Raw genomic sequence first — 8,471 nt, 5'->3', positions numbered from 1 at the left:
TTAAAAAACAATTGGGCCATGATTAAGGAACCCTAATCACAGGCCCACACCAAAAACTATAAATAGAGGCCTAGGGTAAGTTGGTAAGGATCTTTAACTCACATTTATTACATTATTTATTGCTACTCACTGATCGGCCTTAAACTGACTTAAGCATCGGAGTCTTTTAGACAGGTACCTCCGATCGCCCGATTCACCGAACGGAAGGAGAAAAAAGATAGCGAACTGGAGAAAGAATTGAACAAGCTAATTAAGTAGTACAACCGACCAAAAGGACTTGAGGGTAATTTGAGTGTTTAAAGTAGGTGCTTGGCTCCTACCCCTGAAACATTTTGGCGCCCACCGTGGGGCCGAGCAGTCGATTATAGACCTTATACCCTTATGGTGACCACAAGAAACAGGAAAAGCAATGTAGACGGAGGAATGGTCGATGACCAAGCCGAGACAAGAGAGATGATCAGGTCCCTACAACAAAGGATGGACGAGATGCAGAGGAATTATGAGGCGCAGCTGCGCCTCTCACAAGAAGAAAATGCAGCTCTCAAACAAAAAGATGATCACATCCCCTCAACACCAACCGTACCAGACCCTCCACGAATGAGCAGAGCACAACCCAGGATGGAGGAGGAATGGTTGATGAGCCGACCCCCTCCGACGGGAGTGGAACAATCACAACCGCAGAGAGTAGAGAAAACTCTACCCTCCAGAGGCAATGCTTCCCATACAGTTGCCGAGATCTTGGGAGCCAGTAAAGGAGGACATCCGTCTCGTCAGGTGATACACGCAGAAGGGAATTTCCCCTTCACCCAGTTCATCTTGGAAACCCCGCTGCCCTACCGATGGAAGATGCCGACGTTCCATAAGTACCACGACAAGACAAACCCCAATAATCATCTACGAGTATTTACACACCAGATGATGTTCCAAGCTGTGAGCGACCCAATCTGGTGTCGCGTGTTCTCGACCTCTCTAACGGGAGAGGCACTAGAGTGGTTTTCTGAGCTGTCGCCCAACAGCATGGACTCCTTTACCACATTGAAGGCCAAGTTCAACACGCAATTCGTGTCTCTACGACCAACCATTCTAACGGTAGATAACCTGGTCAATATTCGCCAGGAGAATGGCGAATCATTAAGAAGTTACCTCGACTGGTACAACCACATGTCGGTCAAAATCAAGGTTCTTAGAGACGAGATCGCCCAACATGACTTCTCTTATGGGCTGCAGACGGGTGTCTTTGCGGACAAAATAAGCCACAAAAAACCGAAGACGATGGAGGAGATGAGGGAGCGAGCGGCGAAATTCATAAAGATGGAAGACATGTAGGACTCCCGTGTAAAGAAGAGAGAGAAGGAGGACTCGACGGTGGAGAGGAATCCCCCACGACCGAGTAAGCCGATCGCCAAACCTGGATTCAATTGTGGGTTGACAGAGGAAGAGTTTTCCAAGGACACACCTGAATTCAAAGAGAGATAATGCATGTTTTAGTGTGGAGGCAAAGATGTGACTTTTTGGAGCAAAAAGAACTCTAGAAGAGCTTTGATGCAAGAAATCCAGGTTAGGGGAGCTGCTAATTCCTATTTAAATGATTTTATATGCAATTGCATTATATATTTATGCATGAAAGTCTTCTCCCGAACCAATTGTATGTGTATGCTTGTGTTTCTGTTGTATTGAGTACTCTATGTGACTCCATTCCTACTATGATTATTATGATTCTTTATTTTTTTACTTGTCGTGATGTTTAGAGTTCTTCTCCTAAATGCGGCACAATTATTATTATTATTAACTTATTATTATTATTATTATTTTATTATTACTATTACTATTATTATTAATTTTATTATTATTATTACTATTATTATAATTATTATTTATTATTATAATTATTACTACTATTATTATTACAATTATTATTATTATTATTATATATATATTATTACTAGTTATTATTATTACTATTATAATTATTATTATATTATTATTATTATATTATTATTATTTTATTTACTATTAATATTAATATTTTGTTATTATGTTTTTTATTATGATTTTTACTATTTTTATTATAATAATAATTATTATTTTTATTATTATTATTATTATTATTTATATTATTATTATTATTTATATATTATTATTATTATTGTTATTATTATTATTATTATTTTTATTTTTATTATTTTATTTTACTATTATTATTAATATTTGATTATTATTTCTATTATTTCTATTATTATTATTGTTATTCTTATTCTTATTCTTATTATTTTATTTTATTTTCCTATTATTTTATTATTATTGTTATTATTATCATTTTTTGATTTATTTATGATTTTATTATCATTATTATTGTTTTATTATTATTGCTTTATTTTATTATTATTATTATTATTATTATTATTTTAACTTATTAGTATTATTGTTTTATTATTATTGTTTCATTTTATTTTATTATTGTTTTCATTATTATTATTATTTTATTTTTATTTTTATTGTTTTGTTTTATTATTATTATTATTATTGTTGTTGTTGTTATTATTTTTATTATTTTATTGTTTTATTGTTTGTGCGATATTTTGAGGCAATGGTTATGTATTCTTCCTGCTTTTGTATATTGTTTGGTTGTTCAAGATTGTGTTGGACTATGATCCAGTCATGTGATTATGACTGGATAAGCATATTTCATGTTATGGATTGTATGTATAGCTCTTGGGGTTCTTTGGAACTTGCTTCAAAGTGCCAAAAACCAGTAGCATTGATGTTACTGGTGTGGTGCCTAACGGCTTGGGGTGTGCTGCTTGGTGGCTTGGGGTGTGGTGCCAGGTGATAAGGGAAAACCAGATAAGCTTGGAACGCATGGCGCCTGGCAAAAAATGTGATCCCGCCAGGAGAAAAAGGTTTGGTAGAGGCTCTAGAAACCGTATGGCGCCTAGCGGTGTGAGGTGTCTACCAGGCGGTTTGGATCCAAGTTTCGCCTAGTGACGCGATAGGTACGCCAGGCGATTTTGGGAGCAGAGTTGGATTGCGAGGAGGATTTCTACACCGTTTTAGATGGAAGTCATGAGGCAATGCTTTGCTGGGGGCCCAGTTATGAGTGTAACTTGTATTGATGTAACACGTGGCCACTCGAGGTTGTAGCCTGGTGGTTTTGGAAGTCAGTGGAGTGTGCGAGATCGTGGCTCGTACGACGAGGTTATGGAAGATTGCCCTCTTCAGTGTAACTGATTGAGTTTGGTAGTATGGGGACAACTACGGACTACAGTTCATTTTGGGGAACTCCACTCAGTGTCGCGGATGGTGGTCGTGGTAATTTATTCCCGCATGTGGACTATTAGGTGGTGGCCTGTAGTCGGAGGGGCGAGTAGACACTCGTGTAGCAAAAATCGATCAATGTACTCATCAAAGGGTGTAGAATCAAGATGCGTCCAACAGAATGTTTGGAAGTGGAGGATGGAGGATTGGGGCTAACATGGGTTGTGGTGATGAAATCCTTTAATTATGTCATGTTGTAATTGTCCTTCTTGTATTTGAGCTCACCCTATCTGTGTGTGTTTGACGATGATTATGTAACTTGTTACATGGGAGCAGATGTTGATGCAGGTGAGCGTGTGTATGCTTAGAGTCGGAGTAGGGACCAACTAAGGGAGTTTTTACTAGTCTTCTTCATGAACTATTTTGTAATGAATATTATGAACAATTAATCTTTGTAATAATTGAACGCCATATGGATTTTATAATTGGCGCATTAAAATAAAGTTTTAAATTTCTCGCGTTTTGGGAAAAGGAATTATCATAAATGTGATTTTATACTTATATCCCTATTTTAATTATTTAAATTAGTAATATTCGGCCGGGATGTTACATACTGTACCTTAACAAAAACATAAACTAATTTTCTTATGAACTATCCTTCAAATGTGTTTCAAGCCATTATCTTCGTATCCTTTGAATTTCCAGTTGCTTGTAGCATCAGGAGCCTTTATCATAGGTCCTTTGAATTATATAGGTTCATCTTCAAGTTCTTCTTGCATGGAATCCAAAGATAGTCCTCTATCATTCACTCCTTCTTGGAGTGAAGTTGTCCTCAAATTTGAACCTACATCAAATTGGAACAACTCATTAATATTGAAACTAGAGCTTACCCCGTAATCTTCATGTAGATCAACAACATAAGCATTGTTATTGATTCTTTCAAGAACTTGAAATTGTCTGTCTCCTCATGGTAAAAGTTTAGATTTCCTTTTAGAAGGAAATCTTACATTTGTAAAGTGAACTCACACCTAATCACCAGGTTCAAACTTGATCTTCTTCCTCCCTCACTTAGCTTTAAAGGCTAACGTCTCCATCTTCTTTTCTATTTGGGCCTTTACCTCTTTAAGAAAGTTCTTAACAAAAGTTGTTTTGGCAAGTCCATCTTTGTTACTCATAGAATCAATATGAGGTAAAGGTAACAAATCTAATTGAGTTAAATGATTAAAGTCATATACTACCTTAAAAGGAGACATCTAAGTAGTAGAATGAACTACCCTATTATAAGAAAACTCCACATGAGGTAACCACTCCTCCCAAGTTTTCAAATTTTTGTTTACAAAAATATACAAGGAATTGCGAAAGAGTTTTATTTACCACTTCTATTTGTCTATCTCTTTTAGGATGACAAGTTGTATAGAAAAAAAAAACTTTGTACCCAACTTACCCCACAAGACTTTCTAAAAATATCTAACAAATTTGACATCCCCATATAATACAATGCTCCTTGGAATGCCATGTAATCTTACCACTTCTATGAAAACTAAATTGACCACATGATTGGCATCATCGCTCTTGTGTCAAGGAATGGAGTGGGCTATCTTTGAGAACTTATCAACCTCAACAAAAACAAAATCCATTTAAATATTGATCCTAGGTGATTTAGGAACAAGTAAAGGCATAAACATCCCATGATGCATAAACTTAGATTTAGCACGCTTACAAGTACTGCATTTATTACCAAAAGAGTGCCCATCATGTTTCATGTGAGGTCAAAAGAAATGATCATACTATATGTCTAAGGTCTTTTGAACCCCAAAATGTCTCATTAATCCCCCTTCATGGCCTTCTTTTACAAATAATTCCCTCATTGAGCCTTTAAGCACACATAACTTAGTTCATTTAAAAAGAAGATCATCATAGATGTGAAAATATTTTAAAGCTCATTTTTCACAATTTTTATAAATCTCACCAAAATGATGATCATTATTATATAATTCCTCAAACAATTCAAAACTAAGTATTTTAGTTTCAACCGTAGATAATAATGCATGCCTTCTAGATAATGCATCTGTCATAATATTTGTCTTACCTTGTTTATACTTAACAACATAAGGAAATTGTTCAATAAATTCTACCCATTTGGTAAGACTTTTATTGAGTTTACCTTGGCTCTTAAGATATTTAAGGGATTCATGATCACTATAAATAACAAATTCCTTAGGAAGCAAATGATGTTGTAGTATGCAAAGCTCTAACTAGGTCATATAACTCTGTCATAAGTTGAAAAGTTTCCCACCGCCCCTTTCAACTTTTTACTAAAATAGGCTATAGGAGGTCCTTCTTGCAAGAGAACACCTCTTATGCTCACATTTGGAGCATCAACTTTATCTCAAAAGCTAAGATAGATGCATGTGTGAGTATTTATTTGAGGCTATCAAAAGCCTCTTGTTATTTCTTTCCCTACTTAAATGTCACATCTTTCTTAACAATTTCATTTATTGGGGATGTTATGGGGTTAAAATCCTTGACAAACCTTGTAACACCCCTGATGTATGATTAACTTGATTCCTTTTAAGATTAAGAATAAGAAAGAGTTGATTAAGAAAGCCTAGTGAAGATTCCCACTAGACATTAAGATAGCAGACTATCTAGATGTGAAGGTGCATTTCAAAAGGTTCTAGAGAAGAAGAGAAATGAATTAATTTATAAGCAAACATAAAGGGCGAATAAACCATAAATGCCGAATTGAAAATAAAGAGAACAAAAGCATGAAAATGGAAAGACAAAGAATGAAGGATGTGAGGAAGCACACCATTATAAGGCTTGGCAAAAGCCATGGAACCTTGAAGATGAGTGGTAGTGTGCCACCACTTCCAAAGGAGGATGTAAGACCCGTGAAAATTAATTAATTAATTAATTAATAAATGCGGGTAGGAAGAGCCTTTATGACATTAAATATTGTTTAATGGGACATGGAAAAGTACTAGCTCAAATGGTTGAGAGTACTTTGATTGTGTGGGTGGACTTGGGTTCGAGTCCTATGTATGCCTGTTGTGTGTTATTTGATTTATTATCATTTTGTTAATATATTTATGAATAGTGAGTGATCATAATTATAGAATTATAATAGTTATCACTAAATGTGAATTGGCATAGTGGCAATGCTTTGACCTTATGAGTGGAAGGTCACGGGTTCAAACCTTGATTGATATAAATTTGGATTGGGAGTGGTAAGTTTTGGATGCACAAGATCAATTAATCCCAAAGATCTAATCTAAATAATAATAATAATTTATTCTTAATCTTGACAGTGATATATGTTGCCTATCTAAATCCTAGATGTAAAAATAGGCAGCTAAAAATAGGCAGCTTTCTCCCCGGAAAATAAAAAAAGAGGTCAAAAAATAGGGAAACAGAGGGGTAAGTCTAAAAAATTGTCGCCTAAGCGAGATGAAGTGGTACAGCCATTGTTGCACGCTAGCTCAGGCGATATCCGGGAGTAGATGATCGGGTAACTTTTTATCCGGGAGCAGATAATGTTTCAGGTGAGCCATACATGGGGATTTTTCAAAGACTATTATTAAATTTTCTTGTAATTGGAACTGTTGTTTTTATTCTGGTTTTAAATTTGTAAATGTGAATTCTAAATATTTTGGCTATGAACTATCGTATCTTGGACTTTAAAGTTTTAAAATTTCCCGCGTGTTTGGGAAATGGATTAATAATAAATAAGGTATTTATTTTTGTTTTATCTAATTATTTATTTTAAGTAATATCCTACCAGGATGTTACAATTGGTATCAGAGCAAAAGTTTTGAAAATATTTTAAATATTTTGGGGCTTTTGGGGAGTGAGCTTATCGATTGTTGTTTGTGTGACTGAATTGAATGTTGTAATTGAGTGAGTGGCTTTGCTTAACCTAGTGAATTGATTTTTAACAGTTGAAATGTGGCGTATTCAGGCTATGTCTGCTAACAGGAGGAGAAGGAACAAAAATGGTGTTGATGACATCGCGGAGGCTATTCTCCGAATGGTGGATGCGATGCAGCCACCTGTAGCAGCGCTGCCTAGAATGGCAATTGCACCAGTCAGGGTGCCGACTGTGGAGAACTTCTTGCATCACAAGCCAACTGAGTTCACTGGCAAAGCCTCTCCTGATGAAGCGGATGAATGGTTCCGCAAATATGAAAATATTTTCAAGGTGATGAACTGCGTGAATGAGCAGAAGCTTCTCTTTGCCACCTATCTACTGAATGAGGATGCTGAATATTGGTGGGCAAGCATGCAACAACAGATGGAGCCTAGGGAAGAGCCGGTGACTTGGGCCAACTTTAGTACTCGTTTCCTGGAGAAATACTTTCCAGATACAGCTAGACAGGATAGGGATGCTGAATTCCTCGCATTGCAGCAAGAGGATATGACAATGCAGGAGTATGTCAACAAGTTTGAGCATCTGGCGAGGTACTACTCACAGGACATCACCGAGAAGTGGAGGTGTCTGAAGTTTGAGCGAGGACTCAAACATGAGCTGAAGAAGGTGGTAACACCTCTGAGAGAGAGAAGGTTCCCAATTTTGGTGGAACAGGCTAAGAGTGCTGAGCACCTAGAGAAGGGCCCTGGTCCTGTTGTCCGACATCAGAGGAATGTCGCAGAGGCTAGGCAGGTGAAGAAGCCTTACAATCGTCCCCTTACCACCTCTGGAGACTTTAAATGTTTCCAATGTGGGGGCGCACACCTGAAGAGGAATTGCCCGCAGTTGAAGAGTTCACCCAGTGGACAGGGGAGCAATCGCAAATGTTTCATTTGCGATCAACCTGGGCATTTTGCTAACCAGTGCCCCAAGAAGAAGACCAGTACCACTAAGAAACCACCAGGTACAGTATTAGAGAGACCTAGAGCTGCTGGTAGAGTCTTTGCCCTGACCACCACTGATGAGTGCGTATTTTTGCCCTCATTCAATGTTTAATTGTAGGTATTTAATTGAATTTGTGTGCTTAAGGAGTGATTTAATTGACAATTCTGATAATTAGGCTATTTGAACTTGTGATAAAAATGTCTTAAAAAATGATTTTTAGCTGCATAAATTATTTTTGGATATTTTAATGTTTGTTGATGCAGCTGAAGTTAAGATTAAGCTTATTTAAAGGTGGGAAAATAAATTGATTGAAATTACAAAGCACCTTTAAATAAAGCTAAAATTAGCAAGTTCTGGACAA

This window comes from Vigna unguiculata, chromosome 1 (genome assembly GCF_004118075.2).
Source record: "Vigna unguiculata cultivar IT97K-499-35 chromosome 1, ASM411807v1, whole genome shotgun sequence".
Taxonomy (NCBI): domain Eukaryota; kingdom Viridiplantae; phylum Streptophyta; class Magnoliopsida; order Fabales; family Fabaceae; genus Vigna; species Vigna unguiculata.
This window is presented reverse-complemented; position numbering follows the sequence as displayed.